This window comes from Triticum urartu, chromosome 2A (genome assembly GCF_056163025.1).
Source record: "Triticum urartu cultivar PI428250 chromosome 2A, HENAU_Tu73, whole genome shotgun sequence".
Classification (NCBI taxonomy): Eukaryota; Viridiplantae; Streptophyta; class Magnoliopsida; order Poales; family Poaceae; genus Triticum; species Triticum urartu.
The window spans coordinates 561,434,870-561,461,198 of NC_141874.1; positions in this window are offsets into that span (position 1 = coordinate 561,434,870).

A 26,329-nucleotide genomic window follows, 5' to 3' on the forward strand; every position below is an offset into this window, starting at 1 on the left:
TTATAACTGTTACATGATCGATCGCATCCAACATAATTCTCCATCACTGATCCAATGCCTACGAGCTTTTCATATATTGTTCTTCGCTTATTTACTTTTCCATTGCTACTGTTACAATCATTATAAAACCAAAAATATTACTTTTGCTACTGTTACCACTACTATCATATTACCTTGCTACTAAACACTTTGCTGCAGATATTAAGTTTCCAGGTGTGGTTGAATTGACAACTCAGCTGCTAATACTTGAGAATATTCTTTGGCTCCCCTTGTGTTGAATCAATAAATTTGGGTTGAATACTCTACCCTCGAAAACTGTTGCGATCCCCTATACTTGTGGGTTATCAGTGGTGGACTCGGCCATGCGCCCATAGTCGTCGAGTGAATCACCGGGAGCTTTGTATGCAAGCATCCTCATCGTTGTCGTGCACTTCTGGATTGAGGTGAATCCAAGTTTGCCGGTGCAATCCTTCTTGCACTTGAAGTAGCTGTTGAACTCTCGGGTGGAATTCACAATCCTGATGAAAACCTTTCGGCTCATCCGATAACGACGCCAAAATGTTTTGTCGCCATGGAGTGGAGCGTCGGTGAAGTAGTCGGAGTAGAGCATGCAGTAGCCCTCGAGACGATGTCGGTTCTTTGCTTTCATCCGCCCCGGCGCCGAGCCACCTCGCCGCGGCTTTTCATTGCTCGCCAGCAGGTCGGTGAGGGCGGCGAGGACCATGAGATGTTCCTCTTCCTGGACATCGGCCTTGGCTTCCTCATCCAGTAGCACGGCGAGCACTTCCTCGTTGTTCGAGTCCATTGCCGAGGCAGGCAAATCGCCGAACACCTTGCGGGCGCAGTTGGGTGTCAGTGTCAAAACCATCAGATCTCGGGTAGGGGGCCCCGAAGTATGCGTCTAAGGTTGATGGTAATAGGAGACAGGGGACACGATGTTTACCCAGGTTTGGGCCCTCTCTATGGTGGTAATACCCTACTTCCTGCTTGATTGATCTTGATGAATATGAGTGTTACAAGAGTTGATCTACCACGAGATCGTAATAGCTAAACCCTAGAAGTCTAGCCTGTATGACTACGGTATCGAGTATCCCCTATCCGGACTAAGTCCTCCGGTTTATATAGACACCGGGGGGATCTAGGGTTACATAGAGTCGGTTACATAATATGGAATCTTCATAGTTGTTCGCCAAGCTTGCCTTCCACGCCAAGGAGAGTCCCATCCGGACACGGGCACCGTCTTCGGTCTTCATATCTTCACAGCCCATCAGTCCGGCCCATAGATAACAGGTCGGACGCCCGAGGACCCCTTAGTCTAGGACCCCCTCAGTAGCCCCTGAACCTGGCTTCAATGACAAGGTATCCAGCGCGTAGTGCTGTCTTCGGCATTGCAAGGCGGGTTCCTTCTTCCAAACTTCAAAAAATAGTCTTCGGACGAAACGAACGTGTCCGGATCTACAACGCACAGCTGTAGAGGGTATAACACTTTCATGAATCCGATCTGCTGACAACTTTAATAATGTGACGTCAGCCCTCCCGGCCTTTATTTCGAACTGTTTCCTGTCCTACCGTTCCATGTTTTGGTGGCGTGGTTTTTACTGGCATGTCTCGTCGAAGCAGGGATCGTGCCCCCTTATTGTGGGATTTTCATCAATACGGGCGTGGGTAACCCAACCGTCATGTGGGAAAGATTCCTTAGGAATAGGATGGTTCTTAGGCTTTAGGAGGAGGCGTTCAATACCGGAGGCCTTTATAAAGGAACCAAGGGCCGTATTTTTTATGCCAAACTTCTCCTCAGCCTTCCCAACCCCGAGTTCCAACACCCAAGGTTCGACTCCATTGCTTTCAGCCTCCCCATCATGTTCGGATCCAGCTCCCAAGGCCGATGTGTGGCTTCCTCCATTACAGAGGAGGATATTGCAAAGCTTCAGGCAGCCAGATATCTGATTGCAGAGATCCACCACCAGCTTCCTGCTCAAGGACAAGTTATTCCGACCCCCAGATCCGGCGAGAGGGTTGTGTTCATCCCCCACTTCCTTCAGGGGTTAGCACTACAAAAAAATACACTTCCATGATGATACGTGTTTGTCACAGTAGGTCGCATTTTCTGTCATGCATGTACATCCATGACGATTTTATGACAGAATCAAGATAGTCATACCTGTGCTGTCGTAGAAGTGTTCCATGACATTACCAAAATTATCATCATGGAAGTGTCCACTTCCATGACGATAAATCCCGCGTCACAGAAGTGCTTTCGTCAAGGGTGACCGACACGTGGCATCCACCGTAACGGAACGCCGTTAAGCTATCGGTTCGGGTTTTGGATCCGATAACCCGTTAACAGCCCCGACCAATGGGGATTTTCCACGTGTAAAATCATCATTGGCTGGAGGAAACACGTGTCGACTCATCGTTGGGACAGATGTCATCCACTCATTGGACAGAAGGCGCCTATGATACGTCCACACGTGGAACGGCCCAACAGAGGCCCATTCCTGTGAAAAGGCCGGCCCGTTTGACTTGGTCAAAAGGTGGCGGGCCGCCCATGGAAAGCCTGTTAACGGCTTGTTCGCATATAGCCCATTTACAGCCCGCTAACCCAAGGCCCGTTACGCCCTATCCGAATTAGGCCTACTAGCGTCATCTGGGCCACCCAATATGATTCCAGCCCGTTTTCACTTCTGGCCCATGTATGGCCCATGACGTCTTTCGGCCCATATGAGGCCCTAGGTAACTCTTGGCCTATTAACGGCCCGTGGTGAAACTGTCCCGTAATGAATAGTGTATCACTTTATACCCATTAACGTCCCGTTATTCCGTTGGGTCGTTTCCAACCCATGTTATCTTTCGGCCTTCTCAGAGCCCATTTATTCTTGGGCTCATTTCCAGCATTCGTTTACTTACGGTTCATTACTGTCTTTTTCTGCTTGTGGGCCAAATTCAGCCCGTGGTTACAGTCGGCCCGTTTGTGGTCCGTTAATACGTTGGGCCGTTTTCATAGCGTCATCAAATATGGCCTATTAACGATGGCCCGTTATGGTCGGCCCATGAACGGACGATTCCAACTCTAGCCCGTTTACGGCCATAATGCGACCTGTTTGGCCCATGTTTGGCCAATCGATCATACGGCCCGTATAAGGCCCATTGATGATACGACCCGCAGAAGGCCCATTGTTTCTATGGCCTGTAGAAGGCCCATTGTTTCTACGCCCCATAGAAGGCCCACTATTTCTACGGCCAGTAGGAGGCCTAGTGTCACTATAGTAAATATTAGCCCATGGTTATTGTGGCCTAGTTTTAAAAATAGGTTATTGCAGCCACTAGCTAACCGCGGAAAAAGAACTGCAATGACTACAAGCAAACAAATAAACAAGACAACAAGGAAATAAATAATCAAGCAACTAACGCTAGGTGATGTCTACTACACAACCTTCTTCTTGTAGACGTTGTTGGGCCTCCAAGTGCAGAGGTTTGTAGGACAGTAGCAAATTTCCCTCAAGTGGATGACCTAAGGTTTATCAATCCGTAGGAGGCGTAGGATGAAGATGGTCTCTCTCAAGCAACACTGCAACCAAATAATAAAGAGTCTCTTGTGTCCCCAACACACCCAATACAATGGTAAATTGTATAGGTGCACTAGTTCGGCGAAGAGATGGTGATACAAGTGCAATATGGATAGTAGATAATGGTTTTTGTAATCTGGAAATATTAAAACAACAAGGTAACGAATGATAAAAGTGAGCACAAACGGTATTGCAATGCTAGGAAATAAGGCCTAGGGTTCATACTTTCGCTAGTGCAAGTTCCCTCAACAATAATAACATAATTGGATCACATAACTATCCCTCAACATGCAACAAAGAGTCACTCCAAAGTCACTAATAGCGGAGAACGAACGAAGAGATTATGGTAGGCTACGAAACCACCTCAAAGTTATTCTTTCAAATCAATCCGTTGGGCTATTCCTATAAGTGTCACAAACAGCCCTAGAGTTCATACTAGAATAACACCTTAAGATACAAATCAAACAAAACCCTAATGTCACCTAGATACTCCAATGTCACCTCAAGTATCAGTGGGTATGATTATACGATATGCATCACACAATCTCAGATTCATCTATTCAACCAACACATAGAACCTCAAAGAGTGCCCCAAAGTTTCTACCAGAGAATCACGACGAAAACGTGTGCCAACCCCTATGCATAGGTTCATGAGCGGAACCCGCAAGTTGATCACCAAAACATACATCAAGTGAATCACGTGGTATCCCATTGTCACCACAGATACGCACGGCAAGACATACATCAAGTGTTCTCAAATCTTTAAAGACTCAATCCGATAAGATAACTTCAAAGGGAAAATTCAATTCATTACAAGAGAGTAGAGGGGGGAGAAACATAAGATCCAACTATAATAGCAAAGCTCGCGATACATCAAGATCGTGCCAAATCAAGAACACGAGAGAGAGAGAGAGAGATCAAACAGATAGCTACTGGTACATACCTCAGCCCCGAGGGAGAACTACTCCCTCCTCATCATGGAGAGCACCGGGATGATGTAGATGGCCACCGGAGAAGGATTGCCCCCTTCGGCAGGGTGCCGGAATGGGTCTAGATTGGTTTTCGGTGGCTACGGAGGCTTCTGGCGGTGGAACTCCCGATCTATTGTGCTCTCCGGTAGTTTTAGGGTATATGGAGATCTATAGGCGGAAGAAGTACGTTAGGGGGGCCACGAGGGGCCCACGAGGGTGGAGGGCGCGCCCAGGGGGGTGGGCGCGCCCCCTACCTCGTGGCCTCCTCGAAGCTCCCTTGATGTAGTCTCCAAGTCTCCCGGGTTGCTTTCCTTCCAAAAATGAGTTCCGTGAAGTTTCAGGTCAATTGGACTCCAATTGATTTTCCTTTTCTCTGATACTCTAAAACAAGGAAAAACAGAAACTGGCACTGGGCTCTGGGTTAATAGGTTAGTCCCAAAAAATGATATAAAAGTGTATAATAAAGCCCATAAACATCCAAAGCAGTAGATAATATATCATGGAGCAATCAAAAATTATAGATACGTTGGAGACGTATCAGCATCCCCAATCTTAATTCCTGCTTGTCCTCGAGTAGGTAAATGATAAAAACAGAATTTTTGATGCGGAGTGCTACTTGGCATAATTTCAATGTAATTCTTCTTTATTGTGGCATGAATGTTCAGATCCGTTAGATTCAAGACAAAAGTTTAATATTGACATAAAAATAATAATACTTCAAGCATACTAACTAAGCAATCATGTCTCTTCAAAATAACATGGCCAAAGAAAGTTATCCCTACAAAATCATATAGTATGGCTATGCTCCATCTTCACCACACAATGTATTTAAATCATGCACAACCCCGATGACAAGCCAAGCAATTGTTTCATACTTTTGATGTTCTCAAACCTTTTCAACCTTCACGCAATATATGAGCGTGAGCCATGGATATAGCACCGTAGGTGGAATAGAATGGTGGTTATGGAGAAGACAAAAAGGGAGGAGATAGCCTCACATCAACTAGGCGTATCAACGGGCTATGGAGATGCCCATCAATAGATATCAATGTGAGTGAGTAGGGATTGCCATGCAACGGATGCACTAGAGCTATAAATGTATGAAAGATCAACAAAAGAAACTAGTGGGTGTACATCCAACTCGCTTGCTCATGAAGACCTAGGGCAATTTGAGGAAGCCCATCATTGGAATATACAAGCCAAGTTCTATAATGAAAAATTCCCACTAGTATATGAAAGTGATAACATGAGAGACTCTCTACTATGAAGATCATGGTGCTACTTTAAAGCACAAGTTTGGTAAAAGGATAGTAGCATTGCCCCTTATCTCTTTTTCTCACATTTTTTTATTTGGTCCTTTCTCTTTTTTTATGGCCTCTTTTTTCTCTTTTTTTATTTGGGCTTCTTTGGCCTCTTTTATTTATTTATTTTTCGTCCGGAGTCTGATCCCGACTTGTGGGGGAATCATAGTCTCCATCATCCTTTCCTCGCTGGTATAATACTCTAATAATGATGATCATCACACTTTTATTTACTTTACAACTCATGAATTACAACTTGATTCTTAGAACAAAATATGACTCTGTATGAATGCCTCCGGCGGTGTACCGGGATGTGCAATGACTCATTAGTGACATGTATGAAAGAATTATGAATGGTGGCTTTGCCACAAATACGATGTCAACTACATGATCATGCAAAGCAATATGACAATGATGGAGCGTGTCATAATAAACGGAACGGTGGAAAGTTGCATGGCAATATATCTCGGAATGGCTATGGAAATGCCATAATAGGTAGGTATGGTGGCTGTTTTGAGGAAGGTATATGGTGGGTTTATGGTACCGGTGAAAGTTACGCGGTACTAGAGAGGCTAGCTATGGTGGAAGGGTGAGAGTGCGTATAATCCATGGACTCAACATTAGTCATAAAGAACTCACATACTTATTGCAAAAATCTACAAGTTATCAAAGCAAAGTATTACGCGCATGCTCCTAGAGGGATAGATTGGTAGGAAAATACCATCGCTCGTCCCCGACCGCCACTCATAAGGAAGACAATCAACAAATAAATCATGCTCCGACTTCATCACATAACGGTTCACCATACGTGCATGCTACGGGAATCACAAGCTTCAACACAAGTAATCAACTAGCATGTGTAACATCCCAAATTTTCAATTTGGAATGTTATACATTAGATCATCATAGCATATCATATTTTATTTGCTTTTGGTCTTGATCCTAGAAATTCTACGCAACTCAAGGACCCACGGAGAGAGTTGGGGATTTCGTTATTTTCATATTTGAGTTTTCTCAAAAATTGAGAATAGGATCATTTGATTTTAATTATTTATCATCAATTATTTCTATTATAAAAATATGAGAGAGGGAATAAAATGACTTTCCCAAAATAAACAAATATTGAGGATTTAATAATAAAATCAAGTAAGATTTTATTTCGGAGTTTTTCGGTATTTTATTTGAATTTAGGAAAAATGTGCGTTTTTCAAAATTGCACTTAGGCCCCAAATAAATGTTCACCTTGTGCGGCTTGATTTTAGAAGCCCGGGAAAATTTATTTCGGGATTTTTGGAGTCCGTTTAGTATTTCTTTTTATTTTTCTTCTGCGCGTAATTATTTAAAAAAACGCGCACCGACCTAACCGGGCCGTGTCCGATTAGGACTCCTAGCCCGGCAGGCTTTATAAGCCGCAGCCCAGCCCCGGGCCAAACCGTAGCCGCCAGCCCCGCCCGCCCTCGAGCCCCGCGCCACCGCCGCCCGCCGCCTGCCGCCGCCGCCGCCTTGCCAGACCCCGTCGCTGAGGTGCCTCGATTTCCGTGCCGCCATTTTTCTCGAAAAACCATTCGGTTTTTTCGTCGGTTTTTTTAGTTTCCTTTTTTTATTTAGATCGGTTTTTTCGGTTTAGGTTAAATAGCGAGCGTTCGCTCGTTCGTTCGTTTTAACGAACGTATTCGTCGTTTAGATCCGGTTAACGGACGTTCGTTCGTTAATCCGTTCTTCGTTTTTATTTTTCTCGGATTTTCCGCGATTATTTTCTGATCACGATTTCTGATTCGATTTTCGTTTTAGTATAACTTTTCGCTCGTTTATCGGAATTAGGCGATTCAAGCGCCTGGAGTTTCGTCTCGAAACCCTCTATCCGTCTAACCAGCTTAAACAAGTTTTTGCCACTGTAAAAATTGCCTTAGATCCAGATTAGTAGAACGAAGTTGTTTTCTTTCACCATTTAACTTTCGTTGCTTCGTTCGATTTGATTCTTCTTGCAAACCGGAGTTCTTAAGTTGAACTTTCTGGTTAGATCTCTTACTTGAGTTTTACCTATGCATTAGATGAGTACTTATTGTATGCTTGTTGTTTGTCTGCGATAGAATATCCGGAGTGCGCCGCCTGTTACTTCGAATCTTTAGGTTTCGCGGATCATCAGCAAGGCAAGTAACACTTGATCATACCTTTCCTACTACCCAGTTTTATTGCATTAGATCAAATCCTCAAACATTGCATGATTAGGATCCAATTAAATTGTGGGATGAGAAGTAGTTGAGGTAGTACCTATTACCTGTTTATTATCAAACCTTTGGGAGTTACTTCTACGTTTGCTTATTATTGCTATGCTATGCTAGTAGACGTGGATTGGGTGAGTGATATCCATGACATATGTGAGTTTGTTAATTAATGGTTTATCTAAGGTGGCAACCTAAACACACATCTGGGTGGATTGAGGCACCTGGGAAATCCAGGATTTTCCTGTTTTCTTTTGGACCGCCACCCAGGCTCAAAGGGATCATGAGATTTTTCATGCTAGAAACTTTCGTGTTCAGCCACAAGCTATTATGGGCTCTAGCATAGTTGACTAAGTCGTGCAAACTCTTACAGTGGTAGACTAGCAGATGTAGAGGATGTAGGTGGTACGGTCTACCCGATCGTAAGGTGCTAGCGCTTCTGAAAGACTATGTCTCGGTCATCCGTCTTCTCAAACACCATGTAGTGCGAGAAACCAAACGGAGGCGATCGAGTCTTGTGGGGAAAAGTGCGCAAACCTCTGCAGAGTGTATAAACTAATCATGGTTAGCCATGTCCCCGGTTATGGACATCTTGAGTATCTAGTACCTGGATTATCATGTGAATCTCAACATGTTACCCTAATTTAATTTGGTTGGGTTTTGTTTAATGATGTTTAATTGGGATTGAGAATGCTGTCAACCATTCTCAATGTTTAACAAGCACCATGATAGTTAAATAAATTTATTCCTTTGCAGTAGGGAAAAATTGGCTTTTCGCAAAAACTGTAACCATAGAGCTCTCCACCAGCCAAATATGCATATAGAATAGCTGTTTCATTCCATTACTCTCTATGTGTTACATTGCCAGCATATTCCATGTGCTGACCCATTTTCGGGCTACAACGTTAATGTTGCAGACTTTTCAGACGACGATTAAGGAGTTTTTAGGTCGTGGTTCTATACTCAGTGATGCCGTTGGAGTTGATGGACTCGCTTATCTTCCAAGCCTTCCCCTGCTATCGTTATTAGATGGCCTTAAGCCATGTTTAATGTAATAAGATCTCTTTTGAGACACTCGATGTAATAAGTGTGTGATTGCTACTCTGTTATAAATCCTCCGAGTACTGTGTGGTGTCAGCGTTACTGATCCAGGGATGACACCGGAGCACAAAGATTGGACCGTTTGAGGTCTGGTCGCTACAACATGACTTTAATATCACCATCTCCATATCTCAAAACAATTATCAAGTATCAAACTTCTCATAGTATTCAACACACTCATAAGAGAGTTTTATTATTAATCTTGCATACCAAGAATATTAGGGTTTTAAGCAAATTACCATGCTATTAAGACTCTCAAAATAATCTAAGTGAAGCATGAGGGATCAATAGTTTCTATAAAACAAATCCACCACCGTGCTCTAAAAGATATAAGTGAAGCACTGGAGCAAAATTATATAACTCAAAAGATATAAGCGAAGCACATAGAGTATTCTAACAAATTCCAAATCATGTATGGCTCTCTGAAAAGGTGTGTACAGCAAGGATGATTGTGGTAAACTAACAAGCAAAGACTCAAATCATACAAGATGCTCCAAGCAAAACACATTTCATGTGGTAAATAAAAATATAGCTCCAAGTAAAGTTACCAATAGAAGTAGACGAAAGAGGGGATGCCTTCCGGGGCATCCCCAAACTTCGGATTTTATGTGTCCTTAGATTATCTTGGGGGTGCCATGGGCATCCCCAAGCTTAGGCTCTTGCCACTACTTGTTCCATAATCCATCAAATCTTTACCCAAAACTTGAAAACTTCACAACACAAAACTTAAAGTAGAAAATTTCGTGAGCTCCGTTAGCGAAAGAAAACAAAAGACCACTTCAAGGTACTGTAATGAACTCATTCTTTATTTATATGGGTGTTATACCTACTGTATTCCAACTTCTCTATGGTTTATAAACTATTTTACTAGCCATAGATTCATCAAAATAAGCAAACAACACACGAACAGAATCTATCAAAAACAGAACAGTCTGTAGTAATCTGTAGCTAGCGAAAGATCTGGAACCCCAAAAATTCTAAAATAATATGCTGGACGTGAGGAACTTATCTATTAATCATCTTCAAAAATAATTAACTAAATATCACTCTCCAATAAAAAAGGGCAGCAATTCTCGTGAGCGCTAAAGTTTCTATTTTCTACAGCATGATTGCAAAGACTTTCCCCAAGTCTTCCCAAAGGTTCTATTTGGCACAAACACTAATTAAAAGCATAAAACCACATCTAAACAGAGCCTGGATGAATTATTTATTACTAAACAGGAGCAAAAAGCAAGGAACAAATATAAAATTGGGTTGCCTCCCAACAAGCGCTATCGTTTAACGCCCCTAGCTAGGCATGATGATTTCAATGACGCTCACATAAAGGGTAAGAATTGAAACATAAAGAGAGCTTCATGAAGAATATGACTAGCACATTTAAGTCTAACCCTCTTCCTATGCATAGGGATTTTGTGAGCAAACAACTTGTGGGAACAATAATCAACTAGCATAGGAAGGTAAAACAAGCATAACTTCAAAACTTTAAGCACATAGAGAGGAAACTTGGTACTATTGAAATTCCTACAAGCATATATTCCTCCCTCTAATAATTTTCAGTAGCATCATAAATGAATTCAACAATATAACCAGCACCTAAAGCATTCTTTTCATGATCTACAAGCATAGAAATTTTATTACTCTCCACATATAAAAGATTCTTCTCATTCAGAATAGTGGGAGTATCATAAGAGACTCGAATACTATAAATTGTTTCCACATTAAAAGAGTAATGTTCAGAAAAGGGGTAATCATAATGATGACAAGTTTTATAAATATAATCACTACTTTTTATAGCATAAGTATCATCACAATAATCATCATAAGTAGGAGGCATGCTATCATCATTATAAATTTGCATATCGAAACTTGGGAGACTAAAAATATCATCTTCATTAAACGTAGCATCCCCAAGCTTGGGACAAACATTAATTGCAGCAAATATATTCTCAAAAACATCATCTTCATCAAACATAGCATCCCCAAGCTTGGACCTTTTCATATCATAAGCATAATCACTCTCATTATTAATAGTATGGATAGCACCAATAGTATAGCAATTATCATATTCTTCCAAGCAAGTGCCAAAAAGATTTTCAAGATCATAAGAAGTATCATTATCTTCCACAATAGTATAGCAATTACCTCTCTTCCTTTTTCTTTTCTTCTTCTTCACCACATCATGTGTGGGTTCAATCCTCTTTTCGGAGCTCCTTATTAATGAGATTGGTTGAATAGGATGCTCTTCCTCGTTACCTGATTCATCATAAGAAATAATAGGAGGGTATTGGGAAGTCTCTTCCCTTTCATTAGTATTCTCTTCATCTTCTATTTGTTTTATTTTCTTTATGTAGTTGGCAATACAAGGATTTTCAATGCAATTCACCACGCAATACATATAAATTTCCTCTAGATCAAAATGAAGAACTCTATCAAGGGCAAATTTTGGAATATCCTTAGTTATACGTTTCATTTCTTCATAACCCAAGAGCAAACTAAGTTCATTATGATGTGCAAGGGAAATCAAGTCATCACAATTTTTGGACACGATACGATCATGAAACAATTTGCATTGGGTACTGAAATGATCATGTTCATTGCAAAGTTCACAAGTATGGCTAAGAAAGTTTAAATTTTCAGCACACGCATCTAGCCTTTCTTGCAACCATTTAGTCTCTAAATGCTTATGCCTCTTGCAATATCTATCTTCCCTATTTGGTGTGTACTTGCAAACCCAATGTACTCCACAAAAATTGACATGTTTATAGGAGACATTATCATCATGACTAGTGCAATCATCATTAGTACCATGGATATTCAAGGAGTTCATAATAACAACATTGCAATCATGCTCATCATTCAAAGATTTAGTGCCAAACATTTCAATGCATTCTTATTCTAACACTTTGGCACAATTTTCCTTTCCATCGTACTCACGAAAGATATTAAAAAGATGAAGCGTATGAGGCAAACTTAATTCCATTTTTTATAGTTTTCTTTTATAAACTAAACTAGTGATAAAACAAGAAACTAAAAGACTCGATTGCAAGATCTAAATATATACCTTCAAGCACTAACCTCCCCGGCAACGGCGCCAGAAAAGAGCTTGATGTCTAATACACAACCTTCTTCTTGTAGACATTGTTGGGCCTCCAAGTGCAGAGGTTTGTAGGACAGTAGAAAATTTCCCTCAAGTGGATGACCTAAAGTTTATCAATCCGTAGGAGGCGTAGGATGAGGATGGTCTCTCTCAAGCAACCCTGCAACCAAATAACAAAGAGTCTCTTGTGTCCCCAACACACCCAATACAATGGTAAATTGTATAGGTGCACTAGTTCGGTGAAGAGATGGTGATACAAGTGCAATATGGATAGTAGAAAATGGTTTTTGTAATCTGAAAATATTAAAATAGCAAGGTAACGAATGATAAAAGTGAGCACAAACGGTATTGCAATGCTAGGAAATAAGGCCTAGGGTTCATACTTTCGCTAGTGCAAGTTCCCTCAACAATAATAACATAATTGGATCACATAACTATCCCTCAACATGCAACAAAGAGTCACTCCAAAGTCACTAATAGCGGAGAACGAACAAAGAGATTATGGTAGGGTACGAAACCATCTCAAAGTTATTCTTTCCAATCAATCCGTTGGGCTATTCCTATAAGTGTCACAAACAGCCCTAGAGTTCGTACTAGAATAACAACTTAAGATACAAATCAACCAAAACCCTAATGTCACCTAGATACTCCAATGTCACCTCAAGTATCCGTGGGTATGATTATACGATATGCATCACACAATCTCATATTCATCTATTCAACCAACACATAGAACCTCAAAGAGTGCCCCAAAGTTTCTACCGGAGAATCATGACGAAAACGTGTGCCAACCCCTATGCCTAGGTTCATGGGAGGAACCCGCAAGTTCATCACCAAAACATACATCAAGTGAATCACGTGGTATCCCATTGTCACCACAGATACGCACGGCAAGACATACATCAAGTGTTCTCAAATCTTTAAAGACTCAATCCGATAAGATAACTTCAAAGGGAAAACTCAATTCATTACAAGAGAGTAGAGGGGGAGGAGAAACATAAGATCCAACTGTAATAGAAAAGCTCGCGATACATCAAGATCGTGCCAAATCAAGAACACGAGAGAGAGAGAGAGATCAAACACATAGCTACTGGTACATACCCTCAGCCCCGAGGGAGAACTACTCCCTCCTCGTCATGGAGAGCACCGAGATGATGTAGATGGCCACCGGAGAGGGATTTCCCCCTCCGGCAGGGTGCCGGAACGGGTCTAGATTGGTTTTCGGTGGCTACGGAGGCTTCTGGCGGCGGAACTCCCAATCTATTGTGCTCCCCGGTAGTTTTAGGGTATACGGAGATATATAGGTGGAAGAAGTACGTCAGGGGGGCCACGAGGGGCCCACGAGGGTGGAGGGCACGCCCAGGCGGGTGGGCGCGCCCCCTACCTCGTGGCCTCCTTGAAGCTTCCTTGACGTAGACTCCAAGTCTCCCAGGTTGCTTTCCTTCCAAAAAAGAGTTTCGTGAGGTTTCAGGTCAATTGGAGTCCATTTGATTTTCCTTTTTTGCAATACTCTAAAACAAGGAAAAAACAGAAACTGGCACTGGGCTCTGGGTTAATAGGTTAGTCCCAAAAAATGATATAAAAGTGTATAATAAAGCCCATAAACATCCAAAGCAGTAGATAATATAGCATGGAGCAATCAAAAATTATAGATACGTTGGAGACGTATCACTAGGCTATCACGGCTATTACACATATTACATCCACTGGGCATTAAAGTTCGCCACCAGTGCAAATATAGGGAACAAAGCAGCATATCATATACACTGGTTGTCAAAGTTGGCGACCAACGCAAATAAACGCCGCAGCAAAACAAATCCAGAACTGAAACCACTTTAGAAGATCTCAAGAAACAATATCCTGGGTACCCATAATGCTGGCAATATGCTTAGCAAGCTTATTAACTTTCTCTTGTTTGGCACTTAAATCCTCCAGCGCTTGCTGTTGCACCAGAAAATATGCATCTGAATTCTGTAGGGACTTCCTCAGTCCTTCAGCTTCCTGTCGCAGCACATCTGATCGATGTCTTTCAACTTGAAGTTGAGACTCAAGAAGACGAACTGATTCAGGCAGCGAGTTCGAAGAGCTTGTGCCAGCAGTAGTGGCCAGTAACTCGAACACTACATCAAGACAGGACTTTTGGGTTCCCTCACTGTCGTCAAGATAGTTTTTATCAGCTTTCTTGGAGACCAACAGGGATGTCTCACTATCTTGAACCTTATCTGCATTACTTCCTTTACCATTGGATAACGCGGTACTGTTCTACAATATTTTGTCCGCATTCTAAAAGAGAAACAAGCAGACACATCACATGTTTACCATGTTGTACATGAAACTCATTTTGGTAAATGAGTTCAGTAGTAAAGTGGACAGGATAACATCATGAAACAAACATATATCTATGTACCATGGTCACTTTATGGTCTATATCATTCTAGTTTTTGTTGCCAAATCAAGATAGAGACACAGTTCAAATAATATTTGTTCAAGACAAAGCAGAATAGACAGAATATAAGTGTGGGTAACTATAGAGCAATAACAACACTTGTAATGTGCATGACATGAGAACATAATTGTTTATTCAATTGAAACTGAAATCAACATAGAGCAGGTTACAACAGCAAACCAGTTAAAGAAACAGGTTTAAAACATACCCGTTGCGCCATTGGAGTTTCAATTCCATCCTTCAAATTTGAAAATAGTTGGTATGAGTAAATACAGTAATGCAAGAGCAAAGGAGTATGAACCATAGCTACAAAACCTGACCTAAGAACAAATCTTCTTCCCCTTTAAGCGTTGAGTTGGGATTCGGAGTGGTGGTCCTCGTGCTTTGGGCACTGCAGTTCCCTTACTAACTGCTCGTGTTTGGGTGCTCTGTGGTGGAGATGGTGCTGTGTCAACTGGAACTGGGTTACTATCTACCGGGGTTGGGGTTAGAAGGGGTGTAGCTGGTTCTCTGTCCAACTGGGTAGGGGTACAATCTGCAAGAGTCTGGGTTATGTGTGGTGGATCTGGTCCTTGGGCAAGTACAACCGTGGTTCTATCTGCATCAACCGGTAGCACTATCTTTTCTGAAGACCGTGTTGTTACTCCCTTAGATACTGCCATCATGCTCTCCAGTTCAAATGGTTGATAAACAAGAAAAGTAATTGAAAGTATAGACATTGTATGATAGACAGGTGCAATGGATAGTGGGGAATAAAAGAGTGCATGAAATAATTCATATTTATGTTGTCTAACCAAACAGGATAGCATGACACAATTTCACATATATGATGGCTAACTAAACAGGATAGCATGACACAATTTCACATTATGATGGCTAACTAAAAAATATGGAAAGACATAGTTCAAAATATGAGACTATGTAAACAGGATTACATGACATAACTATATAATGTGTTTATTAAATAGGTTGGCATGCCATAATTCACATACATTCATGGATAGAATGCCATAATTCAAAATATGATGATTGTAAACAGTAAACAAGATGAGATGATATAACTAAATGATGTCTTTATTAAATGCATTGCCATGCCATAATTCAGATAGATGATGTGTATGTACTATGTAAACATGATGGCATGATATAATTCAAATATATGATTTATATAGTAAGCAAGTAAGCAGATGGCAATCCATATATGATGTAAAAACTAAGCAATGCAAGACAACATGCATGACATGGGTAATATAACCCTGCCAAGTTTGAGCATAGACCTCAGGGGGAAATAGGACTGGTCATCAGTCTCTGAATCCTCCTCTGAGGAGCTCTTTGTAACCAGCAAGATGTCTGCTTCAGCAGGTAGCATTGTCTGCTCTGAATACCTTGTTTTCACTCCAGATACTTCCATCACCGCTTCAAATGGCTGATGCACAGGAAGAGTAGTTGAATATACAAACGTTGTCGACAAATGGAACACGTAATACAAAAAATGATAGCATGATATAATTCACATACATGATGAATGGCTAAACAGCATGGCATTGCATAATTCACATATATAATGCCTTTGCAACAAGATAGAATTGTATAATTCACATATATAATGTCTTGCAACAAGATGGCAATGCATAGTTCACATATATGGTAATTAGACACTGAACAGGTGGCATTCACACAAAGCATGTCTAAACTAATCAAATGACATAGCAATGCGAGACACCATACGCACGATATGAGCAACATAACCCTGCCAAGTTAGAGCATACACCTCAGGGGGGATAGGACTGGTCATCTGTCTCTGAATCCTCCTCTGAGGAGCTATCCGTAACCAGCGAGATATGCGCTTCGTCAGATAGCATAGTCTGCTCTGAAGACCTTGTTTTCACTCTAGAATTTGCCATCACCATGTCAAATGGCTGATGCACACGAAGAGCAGTTGAATGTACTAACATTGTTGACAAATGTAATATGTAACAAAAAAAAGGATGGCCCGATGTAATTTACATATAAGATGACTGCTAAGCAGGATGGCATTGCAAAATTCACATATATGATGCCTGGCTAAACAAGATGGTGTTGCATAATTCACATAAACGATGAATAAACTAAACAGATGGCATTCGCACAAAGGATGTCTAAACTAAGCAGATGCCATATTTGATGTATAAAGTAAGCAATGCAAGACACCATATGCATGATATAACCAACATCAACATGCCAAGTTAGAGCGAAGACCTCAGGGGGTAAATAGGACTTGTCTTCTCCTTCTGAATCCCCCTCAGAACAGATATCTTCCTCTCGATTACAATCCGAAATGCATGGAGGGGGGCTGCCTTTGCGCCTACCATGGAGCGACGTCTGCATGAAATTTTATTGCCACGCTAGGCTCATCTCGTTTGCTCTACATCTTCAGTTCCATTGTTTACAATAACTGTCATGCATAGGAATAAAACATAGTGAGATTATGTAAGGAGTGCATGCAAAAATCTAGAGTGATGGTAGCAACCTGTGGATAGACCCAAAACCAATAATAGCAGGCAGATAATGGCTTCAGTTAAAAATACAGATAATGGCTTCTTTACTGTTTGTTTCCCACCCAACATGAAACTCATAGTAGACACCGGAGATTAACCAGATAGTAGATAGATACTATTGATAGCGGCCCCGATATGTACCCCACAACCATTTAAAAACTCAAGTTTGACCATTACTTTGGAGCTGACTCAGAGTCTAATTGGTGAACAGGACGATTATGTAGCATGTAATATTAAGTGATGCATAACATAAGCAGACACGAAAGAGTGCGACCTCTCTTGCGGACCCGTGTAGTCCTCGAGGTCATCTGCTCGGTTGATGATGGTAATGCAGTTTTCATGGCTGCCAGCGGCGGGGAAGAAGATCTGAGGTGGCGAAAGACAGTCTGGAGGCCGGATCCCTGCTGTGCTGGACCCTTCTATCATTGGAGCAGCTGAGCTGGGGTGGACGACGGTGCAGCATGAGCGGGACAAACCACGCAAGGTTTTCTTTGACAACTATTTGTAAAAGAAGTAATTCTATAAGGGCTCGTTTGAATTGGAGGATTCCAACAATTCAGGGATAGGAAATAGACAGGAATAGGATAGGAATGCACGTGCAAAACAGAGAATTTAAAAACACAGGATTTCTGCCAATCTGGGTGTTTGATTCACAACAATTGGAAGATCACAGGATGCAAAGAAGCATGGTGAGATTAAGTCAAACCACAAGAAAATGTACGGTTATAATGCTATTATGCTACTATCTCTTAGTCTTGTGCTTCACGAATAGGAATTTGAAAAGGAAGACAAGTGAAAATTAAAATTCCTACGTTTTTTCTTTCAAGGAGACACTAAAGGAACAAATCCGTGTGCTCAGTGGACAATATATATAACATGTAGAGTAAAAGTGAGATGCAACAAGTGTACAACCTCTTTGGCGAAGCCATGTCGATCTTAGCGTGATTGGGTTCGCCGGTGAGGATGCTCCAGCTGACTTTGCTGTCGGAGGACGGGAAGAAGATCTTAGGTGTCTGGAGATGGAGCCCGAGGTACTGCTCCGCTGTGACGGAGGGTTTCGTCGTTGGAGCAGCTCCGGTGAGTTGTACGACGCCGAGGCTGAAGCAGGACAAGAGAGACAACGAACAACATTAACCTGAGTGGAATTCTAATAGCATCTCCAATACATGACGTAAAATACATAACCACAAAGTGCTAGATGTAAAATACATCAGCCGCTCATCTCTGAACTTAACTGTCAAACTGAACTTAACTGTCGAAACTGAACTTAACTGTCGAAACTGAACTTAACTGTCAAAACTGAATTTTGTTGTCGAAACTGAATTTTGCTGTCGAAACTGAACGCACTAGCAAGGTGAGGCTACACATCGGTCGACTGACTTTTTCATCTCTGGTCAGTCGATTTTGCAGCCGTTGGATACGAAATCAAGGGCATGCGGTTCATCTTCAACCTCCACCCCCCTGAGCCGCCAGCCACCACCGGCCAAACAGCAGCCCCCCGCCGCCCCGCCCACCCCGAAAACACTCCCCACCGCCGGTCCGCCGCTGCCCCGGCCATCCCTCTAGGCCCCCTGTGCCGAGCTTTTTCTCCAGTGATCCCCATGCCACCGCCCCGCCAACGCCCTGCCACCGCCGGCGACCACCGCCCCCATCCTGAACCCTAAGATAGATAGTGGGGTACCTCTCCGGCGAGCCCCCCTCCCCGCTGCGGCTGGTTCTTCCTTCACCCCGGCGAGCCCCCCCCCCCCACCACCTGAAAATCAACTGACCCAAAAGTCGATTCAGTCGACTAAAGTGTAGCTAAATTGGAGCAGCATCGCAAGCAAGAGCAAGAGCGAGAGCAGCAGCGCGAGCAAGAGCAATAGCAAGAGCGGACCAGGAGGGGGACCAAGAGCAAGAGCAGAGCAGCAGCGCGAGCGAGAGCTAAAGCAGCAGCAGCTCCTACTGATGTGGACGTCGCCGCTGAGGGAGCGACGCCGTGGAGGAAGTGACCGGCGACGCCACCGTGGATGGAGCCGCGCCGTGTCGGCTCGGGACCGAGTGCCGGCAGCACCGTGAGATCGAATCAAGAAGAAAATGCGGCAATTAGTGTACAACCTCTTTGGTGGCGCCGATTAGGCCACAGCTTCATCCGAGGAAACGGTGATGATGATGCTCTTCCAGTGGTGCAGGTGAAGACGGTGGTGTGGGAATGGAGGTGGCGCGAAAGACGAGGGGAACGTCGGGGCAGCTCCTTGGAGGTGGAGGACGGGGTGGCTGAACCGGCGGGACGATGAGATAAATGAGGGATCCTCATCTGGTACGATGGATGAGGGACGTCGAGGTGTTGCACTGGACGACGTCGACGGGGAAGAGGCTCCGGCTGGGTGGCGGACGGAGCAGGGTGTGGGGTTTCGTCGCGGGTTTTCCCGGCCACGGTGTACGAATGGGTGGGCGAATGGGATGGCAGTGGGGAACCATGTCTTAGAGACGCGCTTGTTCGAAATGTGGGGTAAGTTACGTAAGTACCCCCACCGATTTGAGGCGGTTCTTTCGGTTCAGGGATACCACGGGCATTTCGCGTGTCGGGATTTCACAGGAGGTGGGAGTTTTCGCGCGCGTTGTAATTTCGAAATAGCAAGGCGTGGGTTGAGATGGAGGGAGTTGTCGGAGCACAACGAGACAAGGATATATCTTAAATATTTTGGGCTAACAAGGCGCGGGTTGAAATTTCCGGACAAGCCTAACATGTATTGTACCAAATCAATGTGCACTACAAATGTCATTCAAAACTTTGAATTCATGTTATGTTCAATTAAAATATTTCTCTACGTGTATAATGCATGCATGCAACCTACTACTCAAATGAACGTTTTAGTGCATTCCAAACGTATATACTACCGCTTCAATATGAACTAAATTTGAATTCGTTTCTCTATTTGAATAAGATCTACAGTAGTGATTGTTGTGAAGTCAAAGCATTTGAATTCGTTTCTCTGTTTTAATAAGATCTACAATCATCATTATTGTCAAGTTAAACCATCATTTGTGTATTATCTTCACAACACACCACATGATTAGTCTCGAGTTACATATGAACTATGTGTACTATATGAACTCGAACTAGATTTTTTGAATCCACTTTATTTTGATTTCAAATCACATTACATTTCTAGATCTAGCTAGATCTTCATAATCTAAACCATGTCTCATATGTATAATGTGTTTATCACATTACGTATGGTGCCCCGCCCCCTACGCCTACAAGTATTTAGATGTGAGTTGCAAACACCACACATTACCACGAATTCAAATAAAATGTGAGAATGTTCGACATATAGTATTGTTTAGATTGTTCGATATTTAGTTGTAAGCTGCAAACGCCACACATTATCACAAATTCAAATAAAATGTGAGATTGTTTGATGTATAGTATGGTTTAGATTGTTCGACATTTAGCTGTGAGTTGCAAACACCATGCATTATCACATTATGGTATAACATGTGCACAGCACGTGTATCACCGCTATATTCATGCATGCAATGTTTAAAACACTATGATATCCTATTCAAATATATGAATCTGCTTTCATATCAAATTATGATCTTTGTTAGTCTCTTACACCCACACAATCCTCTAACCTTTGTAGCTACCACTAACTTTCTCTCGTGCATGCACACGCCCTCCTCGCCCCCCCTCCCTCGGCATTGTATACACCGGGCACATTCATTTTTTTTCTTTAGGTCGTTCTCCCAGAGTCTCCACAACTCCTTTCCGACACACACCGATCGATAAACCTCTCCAGCGATGCCTGCCTACAACATACACACACACCTTCAATCTCCTCCTTTATGTGTCCTTGCCTCATGTCTCTCATACGGTCAGACACACGTGTAAACTCTCACCCCTCTTTTCATTGATCTCACAACCGCACACTCCTCCCCCTATCTAGCTAGTAGTTGGGCCTCTCGCACCACCTCCTAGCTCCATTCTCTCTGTATGTCCGTCTCGCTGGGCCTTATTTGCCTCTAACAAATGGACATACACCGACCGATCTCTCGCTATACATATAGCTAGCTAGGTCCTTATAACTCGTTTTTACCCACACGTCAATCGATCTACCTCATTAGTTGTGTCTCTCCCTTCCTCCGACAAACAACAGTTGATGTACCGATCTAGTTAGGTTTGCTTACCAAACACATGGTTCCCCTTCATCATCCATGGATGTGTCCCGACAGATCTATCACGCAGAGGCACACACAGAAACACATCCCCACTCTTATTGATAACATTGCAGTTCCACCCTCAGTTTGTCTAGTAGGCCTCTCCCACCACTTCGAGAAGCAACTCCATCACCCATCCAGCACTCTACCCCTCTCCCTCCCTCTCCCTCCCTCTCTCTCTCCTCTCTCTCTCTCTCTGTCCCATCATATTTCCCGTCCTTTAGTTATGTATGGATGTCGACCAATCTCCCTCAAGACATAGCTGGGTCTCTCCTTCTCAACACATATACGAGTCGTTCTACCTCTATAGTTAGGCCTCTGCCTACCCCTCCCCCCCACACACACCGATACATCGAGCTCTCTAGTCATGTCTCCCTGCCACACACAAACTTGACATGTGCCCTCTAATGTTCCGGTAGGCCAGTCGCCCTATATCGTTGACTTGCACACACACACAATTTCAATGTCTCTCTTCATTGATCTCGCACCCACCCACTTGATCCTCTCTTCGACTCTATCGATAGCTATGACCCCTCCCTCTCTTCCCGTGGATTGCCCGACCCTCTATGCATGATATGGATAGGCCTCCATTTCACACACATTGCATGCAAAATTTTGTTTGAGATGTCATCGACACATATTCCCAAAAATAATTCACGAAATCAACCCCCACCCCACCCCAAAACAAAAAACACTCACGAACGCGGTTTGTATCTCTCACACACACCCACGTAGGTGGGGGACGTGCACGAAGAGAAGAGGTGCATGCACGGCGCACGTACTCCCGTCTCTTCCCAACCACACCCGCGCGGGTACACGGTGGAGCTCATTTCTGTACGAAAAAGGAAGCCCATGTGGTAATTTGGCACGTGTACTGGTTGTCCACTTGGTGGAGGGAGGATCGTCTACCATGGGTGAACAAACAAATTGCGACTTGATGTGTTATGTTAAAAAAGAGGCAAACCATGTGGGGCCTACCTTAGAGGCAAGGCTCTATACACTGGAGTACTTTTGATGTGTCCCGTCAACTCGTAGAACGAGGAGAAGCTTGCTTAGTACGCCGTCCCCCCTTCCTAAATATAAGTCTTTGTAGAGATTTCACCATGAACCACATGCGGATGTATATAGATGCATTTTAAGTGTAGATTCATTCATTTTGTTCCGTATGTAGTGGAATCTCTACAAAGACTTATCTACTAGTAATAGCTAGCCCCCACTACTAGGAATTCTCTATCCTCTCCTTGAGCCACATCATCAAAATTTATGTAGCCGTTAGATGAAGTAAATCAGTCCATAATAGCCGTCTGATCTAGACGTTGAGAGGCTCCACACTAAGCCACATGCAAGCATGCAGAAATACCGTGGCACATGCATGTGAGTGGGTTTTAAATCACATCAACATGTCTGCATGCAAGCATGCACCGGTAGCATGCATGTAAGTGAGCTTTTAAGTCCCATTAACATGTCAAAAAGAAAAATATAATCCCATTATGCAGTAGGAGTTGGCTGATCTTTTTTCCTTACGTGGGATGATCTAAATGACGATGGGAGTTTATTTAGTTTGGCTACCACATTTGTCGTGCGGTTATAGAGTTTTTTTAGTTCTATGAAATCGATAATTTTGCGCAGAGAGATATACCGCTATTCCGTGGCAACGCGCGGGGACTCATCTAGTAATATTTAGGAACGGAGGGAGTACGATGTAAAGAGTTAGGTGTCGCACGGTGATAGTGTAAGGTGGGCCATGTAATCACTGAGCCTGCGTGTTTTCACTGCTCTTGCACGCCTCCGCTGTAAGAATGGAGAAATTGTAATCTAATAGTAGTACCTCCTTTCGCCGAAAGTGTGGGACATCCAGCAGTCCTACCACCTCAGTAATAAAGACCAATGAGCTGTCAAATCACATAGACCCAGCAGTAAGTTGGATGGACGAAGCAACCATCACTCTTGCGCCAGTGAGAGGTCGCGTCCGCTCTGCCCGGGCATGAATGCGGCACCGATTCTTTGGAGCGGCGCTGACCGTTTCGGGCGGGAAGCACGCGCGAGCGATGGAGGGGCTTTGGGTGGGCCAGGCTAGTCAGGAGCGGGTGTGGCAGCTGTCCGCATGTCCCTACCGGACACGCGTGGAAACGAGAGGATGCGCCGACTCTCGCAGCTAAAATCATACACTACACAACATCTCTCTGTAGGAGTAGGTCAATCTGGCGCTCTCTCTAACACACACATGCTGTTAAACACACACACACACACACACACACACCTTGGTCCCGTTGCACCTTCTAACGTGACTTATTACACCTAAACGGAGGGACTAGTAAGTATACGAGATACGGTGGCACACTGACTTAAGTCGAATACAAGTGCCCAAAATTTGTGTGCATGTTATAATAAGGATTCACTTAAAATAGTACGTGAGTGAACAGAGGGATCGATTGGATAGTGTTCCCGAGCAGTAGCGAGATGTGTGAGGTAAGAAACACCGCTGGAGCTTTTAATTTTTCTTATTAATTTGTTTGTTTCACCCTCTGACTGGTGGGACCCAACGTACTACATGGAAAGAGGTAAGGTGACTAAGGCTGCATTATTTCTGCACCACTGTGGATAGTCTTACCACCAAAGCCACATGACACGGTTATGATTGAAATGCCAATGACTCCCACACACACAAAAAAACACGGCATGCTTGTCACACGAATGCAGGAATGTATAAAAGATTATTTCCCTCTCGTTGAACATAACGGGAGGGTTGTGTAGCTGGTTACCCTGTTCGCTCATCAAACTTGAGGTCTCGGGTTCGATAACTACACTTGAGCATAATTTGTGCCAGGAGGATTCTTTGACTGGTCAAAATGTTTTATAGGGTTTGCACGCTTCACTCTCTCTCTCCAGTATATATATACACGCTGGAGCCTCAGCGCTTGTAGTTGCTCTCTTCACACTCTCTCGCCCTCTCCCGCTGGAGCCCCAGCGCTTGTAGTTGCTCTCTTCACACTCTCTCGCCCTCTCCAGATCTAAACAAGACTTCGCTGGCCTCTCTCTCCCCTCACTGCTGCTTAAAGAGCCGGCAGGATCCGTCCGCCGGGAAGGGAAGGCGGCTTAACGTTGTCGCCGTTGGCGAGGGACTACCGGCGCAGCTGTTCACTTTCCACCCAGCGGCTGCGCGGGAGGGCCTCTGAACCCTTCTTCTTCACCGCCATCCCATCGCCCACCGAACCACGCCCCAAGAACCTTAAGGTATAATTTACTTACTCCACATGCATTGCTCTAGCTGCATGTATACCATGAATCTAGGACGTGGTTCAAAGAGGAAAGGAGTGGGGGAAAGTAGTGGGAGAAGTTGTATATAGCATGAATCTAGGACATGGTTCAAAGAGGAAATGAAGGGGGAAAGCTGTATAGCATGAATCTAGGACGTGGTTTAAAGAGGAAAGGAATGGGAGAAAGTAGTGGGGAAAGTTGTATCGCATAAATCTAGGACATGGTTCAAAGAGGAAAGGAAGGGGTGAAAGTACTAGTTCAAAAAGGAAAGGAAGGGACAAGGCTGTAGAGTTTGAGCAGGACTAGATTTTTTGCGCTCACATAGGGAAAGATGTCTAAAGATAACAAAACTGGGACCAACACAAATATGCTCCTTGGTTGTTTGTTCTTTGTTGCAACAGACTGTGCATGACCACAGTACATCGGTAGATGCACATGGTGTTGGTGCGTCCACTGTCCCGTGCAACTCATTAGTTGTTGTTAATCTAAGGCCCTGTTTGGTTAAAAACTCCCTAGTCCCGACCTGCTTGGTTCCAGGGACTAAACATGGACTAGAGGTTATTAAATGACATGCTAAAAGATCATGTTACCCCTAGTAATGAACTAATAGAGACAAGGTGCGATGCGTGGCAGGGGAAACTGTTGGAAAAAGTCCCAAAAAGACTCCCTCGGGGTCTTCTTTCTTTAGTCCCAAATGCCCACTTTTAGTCCCTAAAAGTCCCTCCTGTTTGGTTTAGATGGGACTGACACATAGTTTTTTAGTCCCTACACCAAAATGTCCCTGTAAACAAACACCCTCTAATAATGCCGCTGGAAAATTGATGCAATGCCACAGTTAAAAGCAAATTACATGTTTAACGAATTTTATTGTTAATATAATCTCTATGTTAATATTAATCAATGCCACCGTTTGAGAAATGCTATTGTCTTGCTTTCTTTCCCATTTAGATAAGGTAGATGCTTCTTTTTGTTGGCTTCTGTGTCATCTACCGTTATTGACCACTAATTGTTTCCTTTGCACCCCTGTGTAAACAGGGTTATCTACTTCACCTCGTTGCCATTGTGACCTTTTGTTGCACTGCACAAAACACTTTTGTTTTAAGAGTGTTTTGTGCAGTTCAACCAAAATGTCACACCGACAACGTTGCTTGATTGCTTGATCTTAGTGGAACTGCACAAGAGGAGATCTTACTTCCTATCCGTTAAGGCGAATTTGGTTCAGATTTTCTTCTTGTGAGTTGTTTGAATTCCGCATCATGAGAGGTCAGTACTAGCCTACTTTCACATGATTCTGCAGTGTGCTTTCATATGTTGTGCTACTTGTACGATAATGTTGCTTGATTTTAGTGAACTGCACAAATGGAGACAAGACTTCCAATCTGTATGTGCACCGTAATATCCCATTGAGGTAAGAAAAGGATATTTCACAACTGCTGGCCTGTATTTTGCCACTTTCATCAGAAAGTTAAGTTTAGTACTATACTTGTGCTCCCTAATTAACATGCCAAATCTTACATTGAAGGCGAAGCTTGTCTATTATTGAACCAAGTGATGAAGGGGAAGAACAAGCGGAAGAAAAACAAAAATCAACTCCCGGTGCTGTAATGAAGCACTGGAACTGTGATGA